At 53.0% G+C, this 24,636-nt stretch overlaps 1 protein-coding gene and 1 long non-coding RNA gene across 3 annotated transcripts in view; one reads left to right on the top strand and one right to left on the bottom strand.

Moving 5' to 3' along the window:
* Positions 1-24,636, top strand: part of GSE1 (Gse1 coiled-coil protein) — a 400,693-nt gene that overhangs the window by 41,399 nt on the left and 334,658 nt on the right. The gene's annotated exons all lie outside the window — the stretch shown is intronic.
* On the bottom strand, positions 1,202-12,812 carry LOC148091017 (uncharacterized). The gene is made up of 3 exons (XR_015716009.1): positions 12,792-12,812; positions 4,463-4,644; positions 1,202-1,785 (listed from the first exon to the last, which is right to left on the bottom strand). It is a non-coding gene; the product is annotated as an uncharacterized LOC148091017 (long non-coding RNA).

The raw sequence follows: 24,636 nt of genomic DNA, 5'->3' as shown, positions 1-24,636 counted from the left end.
GTCCCCATTGCCCCTCTACCCTCGCTAGGGTCCTTGGTAGAATGACCTCATGTGCTTTAACGCGGAGGCCCTGCCTCTTCCTCCTTCAGCTTCTGCCCTGAACTGGGCCCTCCAAAACCTGGGGAAAGATTTGTTGAGAATATCAGTATGGGAGCCCAGTCCCTGTGTGGGGGCCAGAGCAGGACTCCTCAACTTCGGTATCACTTGCCCACCAGCGTGAAGTGGTTACAGGACCACGGGTTGGGCTGGGGGCAGAGTCCTTGGTCACAGGATTTACGGCCCCCACAGTTCCCCTTGGGGATATTGTCATGTCCCGGCACAATTGCATTATTTCTCCAGGGCATGGTTGATGGTTGAAACCCACCCACCAGCAGTTTTAGATCTTGAAAAAACACAGCGAAGGGGAGGGGGGGTGTATATCTATTTTTCAAAGCAGCCGGTTTCCACCTCCCATAGCTGCTGTGCACCAGCATCTCTGTCAGATCAAACAGTTTGGAAATTTTAATGGATTTTAGCGCTTCCTTGAACACAAATGAAGCCCAGGAAACCGAAAACATGGCCCAATTAAAAATGCATCTGAGATGGAGGGGGGATAGTTCTCCTTGAAAATGCTCTCTCTGAGGTCAGGAGCTTTGGCTTATTTGTTTTCTGTCTCATTGGTCTCTAGCCCGGTGACGGCCTCTCCGGACTGAAATCTGGGTCCATCCATGCAGAGCTTCATTCAGATGCCGACTCTCCCCTCCTCTCTCTCATTGTGTTAATTTCTCGTGCCAAAGAAGAAAGGAGAAAAAATTGAAAACTGTGTACTGCATACCCCAAAAGTGTGTTTGTGAAATTTTTCAAAATTTTATATTCTAGGTGGTTTTACCAATTTGATTTTTTTCTGATTAACTGTACAATAGATGAGTTGATCTATCGGGAGGGCATGAATCGAAGCTATCACGCTATTTCTTCTATCTCAACCCTACCATTATTATAAGTTTTAAGTTCTCCAAGCTCCTGAACTCAGCGATGCCAAATGGGCCAGCACTGTGTTTTTTACACTTTTTTTTATTGTGTAAAAAATAAACAAAGTGAATTTTCCCGTTGTAACCGTTTTAAAGGGTACAGTCTAATGGCATTAAGTACATTCACACTGTTACGCAACCATCACCTCCATCCAGTTCCAGAACTTTCTCACCACCACGAATGGAAACCTGTGTTCATCACCAGCACCGTTTTTAAGATGCTCTAGAGGCAGAGACACTGCTCTTCTTAGCTCCTCAGGGCAGCACATGGCACATCTCGGGGCCCACAGAGGAGGGGTTCTACCGAGGATTCCTGTGTATGGGGTGACATCCCATGACACTGGCAGAGAGAACCAAGGAGAGAGAACTGTCGTAGGAAATCTGTGCTTGATGACAGGAGTGAATATGGAGAGCGAGCGAGAAGGGGAGAAGTGAGGAAAGAGGAGGGTTGGGAACACAGAGGAGAGATGTCTGGAGCCAAACTCATTAAAAAAAAATCCTCGGTCTGGTTGGCAGCTGAGAACCATTTTTATATTTGGGTTTTGCTTGAGGCTCTACAAATTAGCGTGGTCTGTTCCAGTTTGAGTTTATAGCTTAGTTCAGTTTGAGGCTGACTCCCTGGTTTCCTGGAGGCTGAACCCTCAGTGGGATCCAGAGGCTCCATCACTGGTTCCATTGAGGTTTGTTGAGCACCTACTAGGTGCAGAGCACTGTTCCAAGTAAGGGAGGTGCAGCTCTGGACAAGACAGACCTGCTTCTGCTCCTTTCGCGTTCAGGACTGTGAAGAAATAAGGGAATTATTATGTAACGTGGTATCACGTGTAGATCCGTGTGACAGATAAAAGAGTGAAGCTGGTGAGGGTTGGAGGGAGTCAGGACCAGGCGCTCTGTGGGATTGACGAATAGGTGCTGTGGTCAGGGGACCTCTGAGCAAAGTCCCGAGTGGAGCCAGGCACAGGCCAGGTGAGGAGTGGTCCCAGCAGAGGGAACAGAAAAACAGTCAGTGCAGAGGCCCTGAGGTAGGCATGAGTTTGAGGATTTGTAAGAAAAGCAGGAGGCTGGCATGGCTGGTGTGGATAAGCAGGGAGGGGGGAGTTCAAGAGATCAGTAGGGGCTGCAGGACATGGAGTATTTGGAGTTTAAGTGGGAAGGGGATCCACTGGGGGAGTTCTCCAGGGAGATGTGACCTGACTCATATACCATCCCCCCCAGTCCCTCCGCAGCTGGGTGGAGAGCAGACTGGAGGGGGCAGGCATGGACATGGAATCAAAGAACACACTGAGCCCGTCAGATTCCATTTATTTCCCTTTCAGTAGCCCATTGATCATTTTGACTACTTCATGAAGAGTCTTGGTTTGGAATTGCTGTCTTTAATGCCTAACACTTGTAGTATGAGTTATCTATTGCTGTATAAGAAAATACCCTAAAATGTTGCAGCTTAAAACAACAAATATTTATTATCACAGTTGTTGGGGGGGGGGGGGAAGAAATTCAGGAGTAGCTCAGCTGAGTGGTTCTGGCTCTAGGTCTCTGATGATGCTGATATCAGGATTTGACCGGGCTGCTGTCTCATCTGAAATTTCAACTGGGGCTGGAGGAGCAGCTTCCAAGATGCATCCATGCAGCTGTGGGCTAAAGGCCTCAGTTCCTTGCTAGCTGATGGCAGGAGGGCTCAGTTCCTTGCCATGTGGTTCTCTCCAGAGAGCAACTGGCTTCACCCAGAGTGAGTGATCCAAGAGAGAACCAGGCGGAAGCTGCTGGTCTCAGAAGCAACACACCTCCCTTCCTCATGTTCTGTTCATTAGAAGCAAATCACTAAGTTTGACCCACATGTAAGGGCTTTGCCTAGAGGGAGGTGTGTCAGAGCATCTGTAGACATATTTTTAAACCACCATACTTGCCTATATCTGTTTAATAGAGAAAAAACAGGCCTTGGGCCCAGAGCCTTGGTCAGGAATAGTATATAGCTAAAATTGAATACCATTGCTTTGTTTTCATGCTATGTATTTTTGGGGTTACCTTCTATTTATGTTGCTTAATACTGATTTTCATTTTAGGGTGGCCATATTAATTTTAAATGTATTTAAACTTAAAAAATGAGTTGATTGAAGGAAAATTATGAAGTAAGAAATACTAAGTAGAATTAAAATGAAGGACAAAGGAAGTGAAAATGCCAGAAAGTAGGGAGGTGGAACGTGACGGCCAAGTCTGGGGCCTGCAGGCTTGAGAGTGGCTGAGAGTGTGGACTGTGGAGCCAGACTACCTGGGTTCAAATCCTGGCTCAGCCACCTACAGCCATGTGACCATGGGCAAGCACCTAACCTCTCTGGGCCTCAGTTTCCCCGTTGACTAAATGAGGGAGCAGCCTGCTGCCTGGTGCTGCTGTGGAGCTCAGAGCGGAGTCTCCACAGAAGGGCTTGGCACAGGGCCTGGTACGTCTTCAGGGCTTGATGAGTGTCCCCTGCTAGGGACAGTACTGTGCTTTCAGCACCACCACTGTCTGTGGGGCTGCTCCTGATGACCCCAGGGTAGGGTGTGTGAGTGTATGAAGCACGCATGAGGAAATACACCCCTTTCCCTCTGTTCACACTGAGCAATGGTAGCACTTGTTGGTGAAGGAGGGAAGACGCCTTTCTTGGTTCTTTATCAGGTCAGCAAACTGAGGTTACCCATGAAGGAATAAGTAGCTCAAGCTGTGGTTTACTCTCCCTACCTAGCTGCAGGCATGCATCCATCCGCTCATCCAGCCATTCAGGCACCTATCCACTCACCCACCTAGCCTTCCACCCTTCCTTCCACCATTCATGCATACATCCATCCGCCATCCATCCGTCATCATCCACCCAGCCATCTGCCTTTTCTTCATTCTCCGTGTCTGTCCGTCCATTCATATATATGTCCTACCTGATTCCTTCTTTCCATTCATTCATCCATCCATTCATCTCTGGCTTTTGTTTCCCTCTGAGCATCCATCTACCAATCTATCCACCATCCAGCCATCCAGCCATCCATTTAAAAAAATTTTTTTGTTGTTAATCCTCAGCTGAGGATATTTTTTCCATTGATTTTTAGAGAAAGTGGAAGGGAAGGAGGAAGGGGAATGGGGAGAGAGAAAGATAAACATCAATGTGAGAGAGACACATTGATTGGTTGCCTCCTGCATATGCCCTGACTGGGGCCGGGGATCGAACCTGCAAGCCAGGTACATGCCCTTGACCAGGAGTCGAACCCACAGCCCTTCAATGTGTGAACCGATGCTCTAACCACTGAGCAACACTGGTCAGGGCCCAGCCATCCATTTTTCCTTCCTTTCATTCATTCATCCATTTGCCCATTCATGTCTGTCTGTGCATCCATTCATTCAACAAGCATTACAGCCCCTGCCACCAGAGAGCTCCAGTCCATTCAGGAAGGAGTGTGTATTGTGAAGGAACTGAGAGGAGATGGTTGCTTACCTTGTAATGGTGTAGTGAGTGCCTGCTGCGTTCAGTGAAGGCAAGGGCATGTGGCCCTCTCCTCACGGACCTCACAGTGGGTATGTCCACAGGACAGAATGTGTCAGAAGGGGATGCGATCAGCTCTGCCTTGCAAGGGACGCAATACTTGAAGGGGCTCTTGAGGGATGCACAGGAGTTGGCTGGGTGGGTGAAGAAGAAAGAGTGGTTCAGGTACAGAAATTACATAGGCAGACTTGAGGAATCCTATGTAGTTTAGGGGTATCTGAGACAGTAATGGGGGAAGGATCTTGGAGGTTGGGGCCAGATGGTGGGTGGGGACCACTTGAACAAAACCCCGAGAGTTGGGGAGGTAAGAATAGGTAGAGAGGAAGTGGGAAGGGAAGTTCATTCCAGGGCAGCCAGGACTCTGGATATATCTTGACTCTGCTGGGCCCCTGGAGATATTCATTCATTTACTCACTTATTCATTCAACATTTCCTGAACACTGGCCATATGCTGGCATGGGGCATACAGCAGTAAACAAGACAGGCAAGGTCCTGCCCTCATAGGCTTACAGTATGATTGGGGGCACCAAACATTAAACAGCTAAGTCAATGCCAAGAGAATGTCATACTGAGAGCAGTGAGAAGAGACATGAAGAAAATGTTGCAGGAGAGAGGTGTAGTGGGGAATGCCATCCCAGGGAGGGCCGGGACAGCTCTGCAAGGGGGTGGCAGCTAAGCAGAGGGGCAAAGGGGAGAGTGCGGCTCCCAGAGGAAGAGCACAGCATGTACAAAAGCGCTGAGGTGGGAGGTAGCATGTAGTCTGGGCTCTCAGGAGCCCTTTCACCTAGCTCGTGGTGAAGAACACGTGGATTACAGGGGTGATCTTGGGAGTCAGGAATAGGGAGGGCTTTGCAAAAGATTTAGTTTGTGCTTTTCCTATAAGTGCTGAGGAGCCATTGAAGGTTGTTGAGCAGGGGGAGAGTTGTAAACACTGCTTTGGGGCAGCAATATATAGGATGTCCAGGAGGGGGAGGGCAGAGCTTCTAGGGCCACAAGCTTCTGGGAATGCTGAGTCAGTGCAGTTAGTGCCCTGGCTTTAAGGTCAACCAGGCTTGGGTTTGAAATCCCTGCCCTTCTCTGCACCAGCTGTGTGACCTGAGCCTCAGTGTCACCTGTAAAATGGGAATAACAATAGTGCCTACTTCTGGGGTTGACATGGAGATGCTAGGAGGTGCTGGTGTAAAAAGACCCTACCTATAGTGCATGCCTACAGTATGTGCCTAGCGTTGGTCCTAGCTGTTTCCCAGGCCCTGTGCAAACCATGTGAATTATTGGTAGCAGGTACAGACAGGCAGGAGGGCAGATCAGTCATGTTTTGGGAGGGGAAGGGGGTCAGCGGGAACATGTTCTTGAGCCCACAAGACCAGTTAGCAGAAAGGATCTGCTTAGGAGATGGTACAGAGAGATGTGAGCCTTCTTCTGCCTCAGTTTACCTTGCTGCAAAGGATTCTGGGGGGCTCCTGAGCCTGGTGCCTTTGGCCCTCATTGGAGAAAACATACCCGAAAGAGTTACGTGGCCCTCCGCCCAGCAGCCTGTTCTGAGCTGTGCAGTGCCTGGGCATCGGGCACGCCAAACAACTGTTTTTGAGTCACTGTTGCAAGGCTGCCAAGTGGAATTGCTTCCACACACTCAGCTCCAGTGGGAGGGGTGGAGAGACACCGCTTTCTCCACCGAAGGTGAAACAAACTGGCTAGGAGTCAAGGCAGCCTGCAGAGTGGTGGGGGACATCTCTGGACCGGGGGCTGAGGTCCACCCAGGCTGACAGGACGCCCACCTCGTGGGCTGCTAGCCTGGCTCCCGGGTGGCAGGGGCGGCAGAGGGGAGGCGGGTGGGCTGCGTCATGGGGCGCCTCTCTCTGCAGTCATCGGCAGGCTGGAGCCAGCTGCTCTGGCCTTGGCAGGGTGAACACAGAGCAAGTCAGCGCAGCCTCTGCAGTGCCAAGGCTGGGAGCGGGCTCCCAGCTCCTGTTCAGCTCCTGCGGGCCTAGGCCTCTGTGCCTGCCTGGCTTCCCCCAGCCCCAGTCTGGCCCACTCGTACCCCCACGTTCTCTGACTGTGATGGCTAATTAAAGCTAATGTCTGTCGGGTACTTTCTATGTGCCAAGCACTGTGTTAAGTGTTTTTATTTGTACTAAGTTATTTAATACAAAGCTTATCCCTTTTTTATTGAGAAGGGAACAGAGGCACAGGGAGGTTAAGTAACTTGCCTAAGGTCACACAGCCAGCAAGTAGCAGAGCTGGGATTTGAACCCAGGAAGTCTGGCTCTAGAATCCATGCTCTTAACTGCTTCATGAGACTGCCTCCCACAATCAAGAGTGAGAGTGTAAACTGTAACCCCAAGTGTACAAGAGATGACCTTTTCCTTAAATCAAAGCAAATCCAAGTACGAGTCTCAGCCCTTTCCTCATGGTTGCAAACTGGCTGCCGCAGCTCTAAGCATCACATTCTTACATGATAGTATCCAAAAGCAGGATAGGAAGGGGTAGGGGAGGGGCCCTCTTGCTTTTTTCTCTTTAAGGAAAGAGTATTTCCCAGAAGATTTTAGCAAACTTGGGTCTCCTTGTCCATGGTGGGTCACATGCCCATCTGTAACTGCAGGGGCACTGAGAACTTGAGTCTCTGACCTTCTCAGACTTTATGGGGACAAGCTGTGCCATCAAAAAAAGAAGGGGCTAGGAAAGGCCGGTGGGTAGGCAGCCCAAACTGCCTGCTCCTTCACTGATCTTCAAGCAGCCTTGCACTGTAGGTGGTGCTATCTCCATTTTATAGACAGGGGAACTGAGGCTCAATGACAGGGGTCTTGTCTGGCCTCTTTTGATCCTGTGCTGGCATTGAGTGTCTGGGCTGTGTGGCTTTCCTTACTGTTTGTGTTTTAGAACTGCCTCTCTAATTGGAGGGTCAGCCTCTGACTGTCAGGGACAGGGCTTATTTGTCTTTTGAGTGTCCTTGTCTGAATCAGGGATGAGCATCTAGAAGGTTCTAAATCAACTTGTCATACATAGAAGGGTTTGTGTTACCCACGACCTTTCTATTTGCAAGTGACACTATTCCACCTCCAACTTGCTCTTGCAGAAGGGGGTACTATTGAATGGATGAGGGTGAGGGTGGCTTCAGGAACTCTTGGATCCAGGGCTTCTCTAATGTCTCCATTCTTCTTCCTTTCTCCATCCTCAGCTCTGCTTTCTCCTGCATGGGAGTCATTCTACAAGCGTTCTCACATGCTGTGAAAAATGGCCATTAGCAGTTCTAGGTTGGCATCTAGTGACTACAGAGGAAGGAAAGAGTGATTCCTAGCAATGTCCCAGGGAAGCCTCTGATTGGCCCAGCCTGGAGTAAGTGCCCACCCCTCTAAAGGGAAAAGGAGTGTGTTGATTGACAGCCCCCCTAGGTAGGGGAGGAACAAATATACTGGTTAGATAAAATGAAAAAGTTTCTTATTATGGAAGAGTGGGTGGAAAGACAGAATGATGGAAAGATGAAGGATGGATGGGTGATATATAGATGGACAGATGAGTGAGTGGAGTGATGGAAAGATAAAAGAATAGAATGGCCCCGCCAGGCGTGGCTCAGTGGTTGAGTGTCGACCTTGGATCCAGGAGATCAAGTTTCGATTCCCGGTCAGGGCACATGCTCAGGTTTTGGGCTCGATCCCCAGTCGGGGGTGTGCAGGAGGCAGCCGATCAATGACTCTCTCTCATCATTGATGTTTCTGTCTCTCTCTCCCCCTCTCCCTTCCTCGCTCTGAAATCAATGGGGATATATTAAAAAAAAGAAAGAAAGAATAGAATAGTAGTGGGTAGATGGATGGTTGGATAGATGAATGGATGTTTGGATGGATATCTGGATGGATGGTTGTTTGGATGGATGAATGGATGGATGGGTAGATTAATGGATGGATGATTGAGTGTACAGATGGTTAGACAGACAGATGAATGCTTAGATGAATGAATAGATAGACCCATAGTTGGATGCAAGGTTGGAATACAGGGGTGGCTGGTTACATGTAGCCCCTCTTCCTGCCTTCCTTAGGGGCTCTCTCTTGGAGCTACCTGTATGAGTAGTACAGTAGCTAACACTGGGTCTTCCGCTCCAGCAGCTACCTGCCTAGGCCCCAAAGCCCATCTACACCTTCATTTTCACTTCTGTGTTAAGGTAATTTCTGCTCCTTCCTCCTGTGAGCATCTCTTATAAGAGATGTTCTCCCAGCACACAATGATGCCTGGTCATCTTAGAAAACTTAGAAGATATAGAGAAACTTGCAAAAACACATGGAAAGTCATCATGGTGCCAGCCCCCAGGGACCCCGGATTCTGAAGCCTGGGAGATGTTGCTCTGTGGCTCTCCTCTGACAACTGCAAGTGCCTGTGCTTGGCTGCCCCTGTGCCCCTGGTTTAGGGAGTGCCAGGCACATGGGGCCTGGGCCCAGCCAGACTCACTTCCCCACAGTTGAGGGGGTGGGAGACGGAAAGCCACAAGCCTTCTTGGCAGGCAGACCAGAACCAAGGCGCTGGCTTTGGCACATCTCTTAGGAGGTACATGTTGGTTGGCACATGGCCACACCAAACCAAGTGCTTTTACAACTCCTTCCTTGGGAGCTGCCTACTGAACCCGAAAAAACATGCAAACCCCAAAGGGAAGCCCTGGCCACAGGTGCTACCTGGAGACACAGTTAGAAAAGACCAGCCCTCCTATCTGAATGTAAACTGTACTCTTTTGAGCACCAATCTGCTCCCCTTAAGCCTCAAGCTTCACTTGGGAAGAATGGGGGCTCAGACTACCCTGTCAGACACCCTCAGATGGGCAGGTGGGTGGGGTCTCAGGGTGTGGATGGACTCTGAGTATCTGGAGCAAAGAGGTTACTTGTCCTGCTCAGGGTGCAGGAGCAAAACGGACAGATTCAGACTGGGTCTGCTGCCTTGAGGGCCCTGAGAAAACCCGGCTGAGTTCCTGTGTGAGGAGTCACGTGACAGAGAAGGCAGTCCTTTCCCCCCAGCCTCACTTTGTATTCCTTCCATAGCTCCGGGGTGGGGGTAGGGGTGAGGGGAGAGGGTGGGGAGAGTTTTACCAAAACACCAGCCCCCTGCCCTCTGGTAAGATACTGTACTTGACCTTGTGTCCCGAACATGAGCTCCTTTTCACTGAATGTATCCTGGAGGCCTCCCTGACTACTCCAGCTGAAGAAAGCTGCTCTCCACTCTGGTTGCATCTTTAGGGTCTCAACTCTATGTTTTTGTCCTTTCTGATGTGAACAAATGTATGGATGAATGGCTCTAGGACAGCGATTTTCAACTGGTGTGCCGCAAGAATTTTTAAAACATGCAATACCTATTTAGTCAGGGGCACTGAACTCTTTTCCCTTAGGTTGTCAAATTTAAAAAATGACAGCAGGCAACACAATAGACTTATGGTGTAAATGAATCAAAATTATACCTTTTTTTTTCCAGATGGGCAAAAAATACATTTTTTGGTGTGCCACAGAATTTTAGTAATTAGTTTATGTGTGCCATGAGATGGAAAGGTTGAAAATCACTGCTCTCGGATGAAACACAGGACTGGGCCATGGGTTAGAGAGGGCAGTGGGCAGGCAGGGGCTGGGAGACCTGTGCTTTGATCCCAGGGGCCTCTTGGGACTGCTAGCTGGACAGGTCCCCCACCCAGGCCTTGTTCTCATCAGTGAAATGCACAGGGAAGTACAGTCCCAGCCTGTTCACCCCAAGAATCCATGTGGTTACCTCCCTCCCTGCTTGCAAACCAAACCATGTGTATCAGCCAGTCATTAATTTGTTTCCTCGCTTTTTATTAATCATTCTGCCCACCAGCCAGAACCTCAGATGGGGATGAAAACCCCTGGGAGGCACCAGGTTGACAGAACTGGCGCCCCAAGCAAAGAAACAGGAGCTGGAGCCTGTCTGGGGCCCTCAGTGGAGGCTGCAGGGCTGTTCAACCTTTTGGGATATTTAGAACAGCTCCAGGGGCCCTGTTTGTCTCCTCTTATTGGGGTGGGAAATGCTCTGACAGCTGTGTCTGTGCTTGCATGTCTGTGTTCCTGTGTACACGCATGTATGTGAACATGTGCACACACATGGTATGAGTGCAATATGTTGTGTTGTGTATGTTTGTGGTGTGTGAAATCTGTGGTTCACGTGTGGTATGTGCCTGTGTGCTATGTGTGGGTGTGTGGTGAGTCCATGAAGAGTCTGTGTGCATAGTGTGTGTTTTTGCACGTTTGGTGTGTGCATAGGGGGAGCTTGATGTGCGTCTGGGTGCATGTGGTGCATGTGTGTTTGTGTTTATGCGTGCATGCTATATGTGGTGCATGTGCGGGGGGTGCATGGGCGGGGCAGTAGGAACAGACGGACTGACAGGGAGTTTCTCTGGATGATTAATGGCCTTTGGAAGGAGGCACCACATCCATCAGACACTCCTGGCAGGTTCTGAGCTTGGCACTCCGCCCACCTTCTGGCTGAACCAGCCCAGGTGAGGCTGTGTTTCCAGCCCGGGTGGCCCAGGGCTGGAAGGCTGGGTCCTGGAGGGGACAGAGAGCCCTGTTCAGAGCTGCCTTGTCCCCCATTATACCTATGGTGTAGACCACCCGGGCAGCAGCCCAGAACTCAGCTCTTTAGCCACCTCCCTAACACATACCTTTTAATAAATGCAGAATCCAGGGCCTCCCCACAGGGACTCTAGTCCGGTAGTCCCAGACCAGGGCCCAGGAGTCTGCATTTTAAACAAATGTCACAGGAGTTTGATTCTAGAGGGCTTCAGACTACACTTAGAAGAAACCACCTAGTGCTATAAGGAGCCTTGGCAAAAGTTAGGAAGGTGCCCTCCCTTTTCCCCTCCTGGATTTGCCCCTTGAACATCCATTCTCTCTGCCTCTCATTTGCTGTGTGACCTTAAGCAAGTCACTATACCTCTCTGAGCCACTTCCTCATTGTTTATAGTAATTCTGTCTCTTACTAGCTTTAGGACTTCAGCTTCTTCATCTGTGCAATGGGCTTAATACTAACCCTAGCCTCCTGCTTTGGTTCTTGGATTCTTGGAAGGAGTGAATGAGCTATGTCTTAGGAGTCCCATGAGCACTTAAGTCACCATCACTGCTGTTCTATGCCCTGGAGATGGGATGTGTGGTTAGATGGGGCGGTGTGGCTCACAGTGGGTGGTCAGGGAGGTGAGCATCACTTTAGATCCTATTAATAGTATCTGTGCTTACTGAGCCTGCTACAACCAGTAGGCTATGTCCTCATCATCCTCAGTTTACAGACAAAAATACCCAAGGCTCAGGGAAGTCACATGACTCACCCAAGGTCACTGAGCACAGGAAGAGCAGGATCCCAAAGCCTTGGCCCTCAGGAGATGGGTGAGGTTGAGGCTGCCAGGCCACTTAATGCTCCCCCCTCCTCCAGCAGCCCTGGGAACCAGGCTGCAGGGAGCATGGGACTGGAGGGGTTGGGAGGCGCTAGAGCCACAGCCACTAGCAAATCCAGCCCAGCTGGGGGATTAGACTGCATCTGGCTCGGTTTACACCAGAGAAACAAAGGCGGCTGCCGGCGCCTTTATCTGGGGGCGGGGGGGGGGGGGCTGGGGGGGGGGGCTCTCTTCTGGCCTGTCCAGGACCTGATGGAAGGGAGGAGCAGAATCTGGGCTCTGATCCCCAAACTTGCATCCCCGCTCCTCCACCCCAGGGCGGTGACCTCACATCTCTATATGGAGGACAGGATGTGCCTGGGGTGGGGTGAGGTGGAAGAAGGATAGGTTAGGTGGTGGGGGGTGAGGTCCCTCATGGGGGTGGGGGACAAGGAATCCTAGGAGCCTGGGGCTCCCTGCAGCTAAGCTTCCCAGGCAGCTGGCCCAGCCCACAGTGGGGAATCCCAACCCAGGGGCACTGGGCATGTGGACTGTGTGCCCTTCCCCCTCAAGCCCTGGCCCCAAACTTAGCACTAGGTCTCCCTCTCAATCACCGAAGGGAAACAGCCAATAAAACAGAGAATCAGAGCAAGCCCCACACCCCCACCCCACCCCATCCCACCCCTCCTCCATCTGCAGGGGGGGTGGGGGGGTTTTGGGCTACCCTCCCTGCAGAGAGGTGTTGGGGGGTATGGAGTGAGTGTTTCTGGCTCCCACTTCGCCCCCAAGGGTGTTCTGATCTCTTCCCCCTAGAACACTGGGGGTGGGGAAGTGTGTCGGTCCCTCCCCCAGGCCGCCCCGGGAAGCGCAAGGAGGGTGCCGGGCAGGCGGAGGCGGCGGTGAGCGCGCGGCTCGCCGGAGCCAGGAGCTGACCTTATTAGCCAGGGGCAGCTGTTCACGGTGCACATCTGGCAGCGGGCTGCGGCCGTGCCCCTCCCCCCGCCCGGCCTGCGTTACCTTCCAGGAATGCTGGCAGCGCCTCCCGCATCTGGAGCGTGTTTCTGGGGGCAGCCGGCGCCCCCTCCGGCGCCTGTCCCGGGCTAGGGGGGCGCCCCACCCGGATTTCCTGGCTCCTCCCTCCTCTGGCTGCCGGCGGCGCCTCCCGGGCAGGCCTGCGGTTGGGCCACTGGACAGAAAGGGCAGCGGGACTTGGCTTTCTCCCCGTGGAGCTGGGGGACCTCAGGGACCAGCTGTGAGGCCCCCATGGTAGACAGGGGGAAACTGAGGCCTGGAGGAGCCCACCGCCTTGGCCAAGGCCTTTTGGCTTCCTGTGGTTATGCGGCCCAGCAGCAGATGCTTTCAGTGTTAAAACCACAAAGCCTGAGTCATTCCGCACCCTGTGGCATCATCCTGCTGGGTCTTCACCTCTGGCGGGCTGGGCTAGAAGCTGAGGGCTTGGGCGGCCTGGGGTACACAGTAAGGAATGAAAAGGCAACACCACGTGGCTTATGCCATGGGCAGTCCAGGCTGTGTAAGGCATTGGAGTCTGACTGGTTCCCAGCCCAGCTTCACCACTTCCAAGCTGTGTGACCTGGTTTTGTGACTTAACCTTGCTGTGCCTCAGTTTCGTTTGCAAAATAGGCTGCCCAGAGTGCCTACTTCAAGGAGTGTGGCACTGTGGGTGACACCAGACCAGGGACTGGGCCCGAGAACAGGGAGGGACGGGGTTCGATCTGCTTGGGGTGGAAGTGGGGGCTTCCCTGAGAGGACAAGGAGGGCTGATTGAGCATGAGTCAGATGTAGAAGAGAGGGAAGGATGTTTTGGAGGGAGAGTACAGCAGGCATGTGGGCCTGGGGTTGATGGAGCTTGGATCTGCAGTAGAGGTGGGAGGGTCATCGCAAATGCTTGCTTTTGGGTGCCAACAGCCAGCTTCTCTTGGACTTTGTAGCTGGGCCATGGGGAGCCCTTGAAGGTCCATGAGCAAGAGAGTGGCTTGTGGACCCCTAGGCAGCAGTTGCCTCTCCTGCTTTGAGTGGAGCATCCCAGAGACTGTGAGGGACAACAACTGCCGCCTATAAGGCCTTAAAATTGTGACCTTCCTGCTCCCACCAGGCCGCCCTGTGACCTCTGTCCTACTGTCTCTGTCACCCCTTTCTCAAGCCCCAGACCTTCCTCCTGCAAGATGTCCTGTGAATCACATAGACCCCGGGGTACGTGTGTCAGCTCAACCTCACTCTAGAGGTCTTCAGTTCAAAGCTTGTATCCCATGGAGGGGATGAGGCAGGCTTCCTGAAAGAAGAGTGAAAGTGGACTACGGGCAGAGGAGACGGACGGTATGGCTGGTGGAGAGGACGGCACGGGCAGAGACTAAAAGGAAGGTGTGAGCATGAGCATGGCACACACTTTGGGCGGCCTGTCCAGATGACTGGAGGGCTGGGTGGGGCTGGAATCCAGAGAGGGGAGTTCAGACTAGGAGTTGACAGCTTCAAGTGCATACTTGGGGATTTGCCTCATCCTAAAGGTATTGGGGAGCTACTGAAAGTGAGTGAAAGCTCCATGGGGCAAGACATGGGTCTGCTGCTCCAACCCCAATGCCTGAGTGGGGCCTTTGGATGTTCTAGGAGCTCCCTAATCATGAATTGAATGAATGAATAAGGGTGCTATGGGAGGAAGGCCAAGGGCAGGGCCAGTGCAGAAGAGTGGACAGTAGGGAGCTGAGGCCTGGGGTCCTGGCTTGGGCCACGCAGCCCAACTGTGCTTTAAGATCCAAGACAGGGGCAGTGTTGGCCATGGGTGCAGGAGGACCCCCGGGTGGTGGCATTCTGCCAAGAACACTTTCTCTGCCCAGGTTCCCTGCCAGGTCTAGCCATAAGAGCCTGGGGACCTGACCCTGGCCTGGCGCCATAGGGCACCCGGGGGGGCCACCTTCCAGCCCAGCCACCCACCAGCCTGCCCTGACCTCCGCCAGACACTGCGTCTGGCCTGCCAGCATCTGCTGCCTGCTTCCTCCCTCCCCCAGTGCATGTTTGTTTTTCTTCCAGAACCATCACCTCCCACAGAGGCAGTCATCCAAGAGAGGTGGTGTTCTGGAGACATCCCTCTGCCCTCTGCAGCCCCATCATGCCTCACAGCACTGGAGGGGATGGCGTGGGAGGCTGGGGCCCCGGCGGGCAGGCGGCATCCTCAGGCGGCCAAGATTTCGTCAGCCGTTGGCTCCTTGTTCTGCTGGTGGAATCCAGAGCAGGCGTGAGAGCAGCCCTCGCCTCAGCGTCCTGGGAAGGGGCTCTGGACGGCTTTCTGCTTGTCTTGGCCCCTTTCCCTGCTCCCTTTCTGCCCCCTTGGAAGAGTCAGGCAGGATTGGGTTAGAGCCCCAGCAGGGGAGGGCTCCAGGCCCCAGCATAAGGGCTCTCCCTGGGGCCCCAGGACCCTGGGCCTCATTGGGACTGCCCTCACTTCAGGCCTGGTCAGGACAGAGCTATTTGTAGGGTGCTGACGCTATTCCTCTGTCCCCTCCCTCACCTTGGCTGTCCCCTTCCCTCCCCATTTCCTCCTTTCATTTAGCCAGTTCATCCAGTGGACACCTAATGAACACCTACTGTGTGCTGGCTGTTGACAAACCCTGCAGGGCCCCACGCTGGGTAAGGTAATGACCTTTGTGTCAGCATGGAGGGAAGCCATTGGAGAAGGGCAAGGAGGATGCCATGACCAGAGCTGAGCTGTAACAGATCACCTTGACTAGTGTGGAGAAAGGAGTTGAAGTGGCTCCTCCCAGGGGACAGATGTGTATTGAGCAGGGCAAGGGGTTCAATTGGCCGTTGAGCCCTGACTACAGCTCTCCAGGGAGCCCATGACCAATGTTCAGGAGAGGGAGCTGAGGCCAAGAGAGGTGGGAGGGCAAAGCCAAGGGGGCTTCTTCTTGGTTACTCTGTCCCCCTCCCAACAGGATTGGGGAGATCACCTAGGGTCTGCGATTTTTGCCACTTTTTGTGGTTCGACAGAACTCTGTCTCTACCATCCCCCCCCCCAAGTTTTGGATTGTGAAATCCTGCACTGGAATCTGAGGATCCTAGATCCCAGACTGAGGGGCCTTCAGGCTGGCAGGGGGTAGGGTGCAGAATCTGTTCCATGAGATCCTGGGACAGGCAAACCAGCCCATCTGGACTGTGATGACACCTGTCATTTGGGAAGGGACACCGGGAGCCCTGGAAGGATGGAAATGTTTTATATCTTGATGTGCTAGTTACATTGAGCACTTAAGTGTTTGTAAAAGTCTGTGGCCTAGTGGGAAAAACTTTTCTGAGGGCCTAGAAAAAGGAGCTCTGTGGCACCACCAGTGGGCTGGGTGGCTTTATGCGAGTCACTGAACCTCTCTGAGCCTCAGCTTCCTCATCTGTAAAGTGGGGACACTGGTGTTGCTTTCAAAGGGCTCTTGTAAAGATGAAATAAGTTAATACAAGTGCAGTGCTTAGCTGTTGTTGCTGTTCTGATCAACCGTGTATGCACCACGGGGTTTTCTGTGCTGCCCCACAGTAGCTGGCCCTGCTAGTGCCTTCCCCAACAGGAATTTCACACCCTTCCTGTGGGTGCCAAGCTGGATCCTTCCTCCAGCCCACAGAAGACAGATGTGTTGTTCTGACCCTACTTTTGACTGTCTTGGCTCACTTTTGAAAAATGCCTTATTAATAAAAAGCTGCCCTAAGATCCTGAGTTCCAGCCTGGCACGGGTAAGGAAGCAGGTTCCCTCTTCATAAGCCTTCTTCCCCTCTTTGGAGACAGACAAACCTGGGTTTGAACCTGGCTCTGACACTTTCTGATTGTGTACCTTGGGCTCATTGCCTCCCTTCTCTGAGCCTCAGTCTTTGCATCAGTAAAACAGGGCTGGTGATTTCTATTCTAAAGGGTTGTGTGAGGATTCAGGGTGAGAGCCCCAGCCCAGCACCTGACAATTAGCAAATGCCCGCTTGGGTTGTGTTGCCTTGTGCTGCCTCCCAGGCACTCCCTGTTGGTGCTGGGGCTAAACTGTGCACAACTCTTCCCAACTCCACCTTGAGTGATGTCTCATTGGTAGCTCAAAATCAGTTGTGGTAGGAGTATTTACACCATGGTAATTGGCAGATGCTATGAATCAGTTGTTTTGTTTTTGTTTTGTTTTTCAGAAAGCTGGTTGTGAAACGTTTGCCACACATCCCTGGGGAGGGGTTGTCAATGAGTCTGAAAGAGCTGTGTCTTTGACTCACCATGCCCAGTGCCCTGATTTAGGAATACGTCACACAGCTAGTAAAATCCAGGCTCCTTTGCCTTAAGTACTCAGCCCTGCAAAGACAGTCAACAAGGCTTCCTGGAGGTGGTGGAGCTCCCAGCCAGGCTTCAAGGGGCGCTCTCCCTCACCTCTGTCTCCCACCGTTTTTCTAGGACTAAGGGTGGGCCAGACACCCCTTAGTACATCGTCCCCAAACTTCCCCTGGACTGGAGCTGAACAGGCAGCCTGCCCATCCTTTGTGGTAGCTGCCAGGGAAGGAGTCAGCCCTTGGAAGGCAGCTAATCTCTCTTAGTTTCTGTCTGTACCCCCCTGTCAGCCAGGTCCTCTTCACTCCCCACCACCCCCAGTACCGCCCCCACCCTGGCCACTTGTTCTGCCACTGTCCAGTGTTCCTGTGCCCGCCTTGCAGCCCACATTCTCAGATTCGTGGGTCTAAGTGTCCAAGTGACTTTCTGGCACCGAGGAAGAGCTCAGTGCTTTCCTCTTCACATGCCCTAATACCCTCTACCCCCTTCCTGGAGCCCCTCCTCCCCTGTCATCTCTCCAGGACTCGCAGCCTTCAGTGGTTCCCCCTGCTGGCTGCAGCTCCACACACAGGCATTCGCCTGTCCCATTGCTGGGGCAAGGAGGGGGATCCCATAGGCACATTCAGAAGGAACCAGGCGGGGCTGCTGTGTGGGGCTGGGCATTCAGGTCTTCCACAGAGGTGCCCTGCGCACATAGGACGTGCGGGCACCAGTGGCCCTGGGTCTGGGAGGATTCAAGGTTTGGGATTGGATGGGGCCTGAGGGTGAGCATTGAGCTGCCCCCAGACCCCCAGGGTGAGCACGTAGACTCTGGAGAACTCAGTCCTGGTTTGGATGTCCAGCTCTGCCACTGAGTGAAGCACCTTGGGCCATTAAAGAACCTTCTGGGGCCACAGTTTCTTCCTGAAAGACGGAGACAAAAGATCGTTGTGAGGAATTCTCCAACATCACTTTTTGTTCGGTGCATTCACACTCACATACTTTTACCAGCATTCATTTCATAACTTTATTCAATTAGGTCCTCTTTTTCTTAAGAAAAAGGAAGCTTCACATCACAGCTGTGGTCCGTGGCATTGGCCAATAGTGACCGTGCACCCGCCCTGTTTTTATTGTTGTCGTCATTGGAGACGGAGCTTCCTAACTAACTGTGATAAAAACCTCCCCTGGTTTTTGCCCCTTTTGGTTGGGTTTATTGAGATAAAGTTACATGCCTTAATCTTGATTTTAAAGCAGTTACGTTAAAATTTTAAAATATTTAACTCTTGAAATAGCCCTCAGCATTCCCTCCAACTGGCAGTTAATTTAGTGCTTTTTATACTTGTAAGTACCAGGAGGGTACAGATTAGGGGCCTTTCTATTAAAGGGGCCTTTAATCTGTATCCCCCTCTGGCTGGAGGGAGGGGGTGGGGGTGGGGGCGCTGCCTTGGGGTCAGCCTGGGCCAGTCTGGCTGTTCTGGGAGATGGACCCTAGGTGGCGCTCAAATTCCAACCGTGCAGTTTCCCATCCATTCCTCACTAGAGAGATACTGTGTGCATGCACGCACTGTGTGCACACGCGTACAGGGGCCATCTGTGTATAAATGTGTGTGAATGTATTGGGGGATGTAAGTGTGGGGGTGTCTGTGTGTGTCTTTGTATATGTAAATGTGGGGGTGTTTGTATGTGAGTTGTGGGGAAACTGTGTCCTGGGTATTTTGTTAGTAGTGGATGAGGGGGGCGTGTGTTTCTGCGTGTCTGTGTGTGGGTATGTGTCTGTGCGTGTGAGTGTGTATCTGTTTGTGGGTATGAGCTTCAGGGAACCTCGAACCCCACACTCTCCACCAGTACTCCACCCCTCGCTGGTAGCATGGTTGACATGGGGTGCTCTGGACCCCTGCAGGACGTCCCAGCTGCAGGGACCCTGCACCTCACTCCACCCTGCCTCGCTCACCCTCAGGAGATGTGATTAGCAGATGTACAGGGCCAGGCCGTGATTTATGTTCCTGTCACCTAATTATTCCCAGGCCTAGAGGAGGAGAAATCAAATGCTTTACAGGCCCAGGAGCCTGAAATCCTGGCAGGGGCTCCAGGGCGCCAGGCTTCCCACCCCCACCCTTAGAGGCCCCAGGTCTCCGAGGCCCCGGAGAGGGGGAGGCCGCAGCCAAGGGTACTGGATGAAAGGGAGCGGTGCTCTCTGGGAAGCAGACCTGGGTGGGGGACCTCTGTCACTTCCTATGAGTGCTGAGGGGTGGGGGCTGGGTGTGGGAGTAAAGGGGCCATGGGGTCAGCCCCTTCTTTGAGGATTTATGGCTGGTGCATCCCCCACACTTACCCCAAGGCAGCTTTGTAGAGGGCCCAGATTGGGTCACCCTCTACTTAGGTTCCTATGGTGGCTTCCCCAATGCTCTTAGAAGGAATTTCCAAACTCTTAACTCAGGGCTCACGGGATGTCTGAGCTCATCTTGTGGGCCCCCTCCCCCACACGCCCCCAAGCATCCTTGGCTTCTTCCCACTTCTCAGACACGCCTGTTGGTTCCCACCTCGGCTTTTGCACTTTCCGTTTCCTCTGCCTAGAATGCTGTTCCCTGTCTTCTCAGGGTCACTGCTCTTCCTTGAAGCTGTCACCAAGGCCTTCCTTGACCATGTGTTCTTGTGCACTCACTCTGACCCCAGGTATCCTCTGCTCCATGTAGGCAGGTCGGTGTCACTTGTGCATGCTGTCCCCAGTGCCTGGAAACGTACCTGGTGGGGAGGGAGAGCTTAGTAGATATTTGTGATTTGGGTGCATGGACAGACAGACCGACCATAGATGTGAGCCAGCAGCAGTGTTGAGAGGCCTCAGATCAGGGCAGACAGGACCTCAGAGCTCAGGGGCACTGGACCCCTGGGGATGGGAGCAGGTGGCTGTGAAGACCCCCAGTTCTGGGAGAGGCGCCCTGCAGGGGATGGTATGCGCTCATCGGGCGAGTCCAGGTCTTGGTGACTGCACAGGGCCTTCTCTGTCCTTCCTCTTCTGGCGAGCCTGACTCCAGCCCTCATGGAGGTGGGTGGGTGGGGGCTGCATCTTGTCCCTAAGCCTCCAATGGAAGAATTGCTGCCCTCAATGGGCAGTGCACCAGTGCTCAGGAACATGGCCCTGACCTAGAGTCACTGGCGTTGACTGCCAGTGTTGGACTCCCCAGCTGGGTGGCCTCAGGGAGGCTGGCCACTCAGCCTCTCTGTCCCCCTTATCTCTACATGGGGCCCATCGTTGTTGTCCCAGGGGCTGTTTCAGGGACTCAAAGAGGGGATGTAGGGAGGGGCTGGGTGCATGGCCAGCCTGCCAGGGGGCTGGGCTGTAATTGCTGTTGGAAAGGTTTCACCCCTCTTTCTCTTCTACAGTATCAGGCACCCACTGTGTGCCTGGCAGCCGAGCTACACATGCACCTAAAGGCCTTTCTACAGAAAGACCTGGGGCTCTGCACAGTGGTGGCTCTTATCTCCCTGCTTTTGTGTGGAGCTAAGGCCTGCTGTGGGCAGCCCTGGCCTTAAGAGGACTTTCTTTGGGCCTGCTTGGTGTCCTCCAGCCCTGCCCACCTGCTATAGGCTGAGGGCACCGTGAGGTGAGCCCAGCTGCAGGGGCAGGCAGACAGGGACAGGGACAGGCAGGGCATCAGCAGGGGACCCTGAGGGCAGGTGGGCCTGGGGCTCCTCAGGGAGCTCACAGCTGCCTTCTACCTGGCTTACCTCCTCTCCTTTGGCTCCCATTCCCTTTTTCTGTCTTCACTTATTTTTTCCCTCTTACCTCTTTTCCTCTCTCTCCCTCCCTGTCTCCTTCTCTCCCTCTCTGCCTCCCTGTCTCCTCTCTCTCTCCCCCCTCTCCTCTCTCTCTCTCTTCCCAGCAGCTGTTACCTAATAGGCTGTTAATGATGATACAGTAAGTGGAAGGCACAGTCCTGGGGGAGCCGCCATGATCTGTGTAATTGGTCTCGAAGGAGACAGAAGTATCTAATATTTACACACCAGCATTAGTCTTTTGGGAACCTTATCTTGGCTGGAGCTGAGGAGGGGGAGACGACTCTGGCTGGCGCCATCTCCCCTCCACCGGCACCCACTCAGAAAGTCTTTGGTCAACGGGAACTTCTCCCTTTGAGTGGGGTGCCAGGGCTGGGAGGCTCAATGCTGGGGGTGGTTCAGTTGGATTAGTTTGGGTGGGTGCTGGGCACTCTGCACCCCCTCCAGAGACGATTACATAGTGAGAGTCCCCGAACACTGAAGAACTCAGGGTGGGGTGGCAGAGAAACAGACACAGATAAGAGGCAGCTCCCAGGGGTATTTGAGTCTCTGGATCCAGCCATGCCTGAAGTCCTTCTGCACCAGACTCTTCACATACCAAGTCAACAAAGTCCATCTTTTGCTCAGCCGAGTTGAGGCACAACTGAGGAATCCCATCTTACCCATGCATGAAAGATATTTAAGCAACAGCAGTGTTTGTTCAGATTTCATCGTTCCCAGTAGCCCAATATACCCAATCAAGAGAAATAGAGTGGCTCCAGAGGGGGATGCTGGGCTAGAGCCCACCCCCACCAGGCCCTGTCTTTAGGTCCCGTGGGGCAGGGAGAACCAAGGCTGCAGACCCTCCCCTCGCCTCACAGAAGGAGGCATGGGGTGCAGTGAGGGGTGGCTATGGGGACCATCGCAGTTTCTGCTGATGGAGTGCTTGCTGTGCCCAGCCTGGGATCTAGTGTTTTATGGGCCTCGTGTAGATAACACCCCCATGGGAGAACCATGTTAGCCCAGTTCAGAGACTGGGAAACTGAGAGGCAGACTGGGTGCAAACCAGGCCTCCCAGTTTTGGAGCAGGGACTATAAGGGTTCTGCCAGCACCCAGCTAGGGAGAACTCGCACAGTGGAAGTCACTCAGTGGAAATGACAGCTCTTTAGAGCAGTGCCCTGGGCTTTCTGCCAGGGCATGGGACAGGCGGGAGTCCAGGCCGGCTCTGGAGCTGGGGGCTGATCTGGGATCCCACTGCCAAGCTGTCCACCCAGCGGGATGCTGTGGGTTTTCCATGTGGCTGTCCCTGAGTTGTTTCTTTGACAGTAAACTGGTACCAGTAAGTTATGTTTTCTTGAGTTCTGTGAGCCCTTCTAGCAAATTTTTGAACCCGAGGAGGGGGTTGTGGGAAGCCCTGATTTATAGCCAGTTGGTCAGGAGTACAGAGGCCCAGGACATACAATTGGCGTCTAAAGTGGGGGCAGTTTCCTGAGACTGAACCCTTGACCCGTGGACTCTGTGCCAACTCTGGTAATAGTGTCAGAACTGAACCTAACTGTAGGCCACCTGGCCGTGCCAGTGTCCAGAGAGTTGGAGATTTGGTTGTTGGTGTGGAAAAGCTACGCAGCTGGTGTCAGAAGTGTCCTGTGGAGAGAAGTGGATTGTAGTCGGGCGGGTGTTACTCTGCTGGCCTATGGACCTGGCTCTGTGTGGGGCCTGCTTCTCACAGCACTGGGCCCAAGAAGCAAGTGCGGGGAGGGCAGGCAGATGGCCCCTCACGGCCCAGACCTGACACCCTCTCTGAAGATAGCCAGTGTTGCGGGAGTATAGCTGCCAGTGATGTAGGGGTGAGAGCAGTGTAACTGGGTGGCCCTCCGTGCCTCATTTTTCTCATCTGTACAATAGGGAAGGCACCGTTTCCTGCTCTCCGGCTGTGGTAGGGTTCTCAGGGGTGGTATAAGATTTGTGGGACAGTACCCGCCAGGCACACACTGCCTCCTCCCACATGTGGTGTTTATTAATAAACTGGTCATGGCCTTGGGCAGCTTCTCACCAGTCCTCTCCCAGTTTTGTTCACCATCCTGAGGCCAGGCTGAGCCCTTGGCTGTGCCCTCAAGAGATACACCCCCCTTCCTGCCCACTCAAGAGAGAGAAGATGGGTGGCCTTTCTTTCAGAAGGGGCTTAGACCTTTTTCCTCGGATCCCTGTCCACACTGGCATAGTGGCCATCCATATACCACATGGTCCCTGGCAGAAGTCCCTGGGGAGCCGCTGCCCAGCACCAGACATGTGCTCTCACAAGGCCTGGTCCCTACAGAACCCACTGACAGTTTACAGACAGAGCAGCCTCAGGGGTGTCTGTTCTCCATCACCCCTGTATCAGCTGGCTATCTCCAGGACGTCTGGTGAGCTGTGCTGGTGGGGACAGGGTGGTCGCCCCTCAACCGCTGTGGGCCCCTGCTGCCTCCTAGGGAGCCCAGGCAGGGCCTCCCTTCCCTGAGCCTCCAAAAATCCCCTTGCCATGGAAGCGGGGTGCCTGCAAGCACCTCATTCCTCTGGTCATAAAATAATATGTGCTCATTCCTTTTAATTTTTATAATTTCAGAAACTCCCCAATGTATGAAAAATGGCATTTTGCAAGCGCTATTTTAAGTGCTGTTTTTTTCTAACAATTTTATAACAACTCACTAAAGTGTAGAGTTCAGTGGATTTTAGAATAGTCACAGAGTTGCAGCCATCACCACTATCTAATTCTAGAACACTTCATCACCCCAAAAAGAAACCCCTTACCCTTAGCAGCAACTCCCCATTCCTTGCTGGCCAGCCCCTGGCAACCACTGATCTACTTTCTGTCTCTGTGGATTTGCCTGTTCTGGACACTTCATATCAGTGGAATCATATATGTGTCCTTTCATATCTAACTTCTTTCACTTAGAAGAATGTTTTCAGGGTTCATCCATGCTGTAGCAGGCATCAGTGCTTCGTTCCTTTCTACAGCTGGGTAATGTTCCATGGATGGATATGCCACATTTGGTTAATCTGTTCACCATCGATGGGCATTTGGGCTGTATGCAGGCGAGGCTGTCATGAATAGTGCTGCTTTGAACTCACATATGTTGGTTTTGCATGGACATAAGTTTGCATTTCTCTGGGGTGCACACCATAGAGTGGACTTGCAGGGCTACAGTGACCCCAGGTTTCAGTGTACTTCTGCAACAGAACCTCTTCCAGCTCTCAAGGTCCCGCTTCTATGTTACTCTGTCTGATCCTCTCAGGACACTTCAGAGGCATGTAGCCTGTCCCCAAGGGGAAGGACTTGGGTCATGTTTGCCACTGTGTCCCAGTCCTGAGCAAGTGGTGGCACAGAGTAGGTGCTCAGTAAACAGTGGGAGCCTGACTGAGCCCTGTGACCTGGTCCTTAGGCCAGCCGTGTTGGCCCTCTGCATGGGGGGAGATCAGCTTCCCTATGGTGCCTTGCTCAGGACCTGGCACCTGTCAGCTGGCTCAGGTAGAGGCAGACACTGCCTTTCTCCCTGTTGCACTGGGCTCAGCAGGTGACCTGGCCCAAGGTCATCAGTCCCAGGTCTGTCTGACTGAGAAGCCAGACAGGGCTCAAGAAAAGGATCAGCGTGACCCTGTAGGAGGCCTGGGGCCTGCCTGTCATAATTCCCACTGGGCCTTGCTGGGCCATCTGAGCCTGCCTGCTTATGGGTGGGGCCCCAGCTTCCCAGGGTGCAGATGAGGCTCTTTCTAAACCC

The sequence above is a fragment of the Miniopterus natalensis genome, chromosome 18 (assembly GCF_054644295.1).
Source record: "Miniopterus natalensis isolate mMinNat1 chromosome 18, mMinNat1.hap1, whole genome shotgun sequence".
In the NCBI taxonomy this organism is placed as follows: domain Eukaryota; kingdom Metazoa; phylum Chordata; class Mammalia; order Chiroptera; family Miniopteridae; genus Miniopterus; species Miniopterus natalensis.
This window is presented reverse-complemented; position numbering and strand designations above follow the sequence as displayed.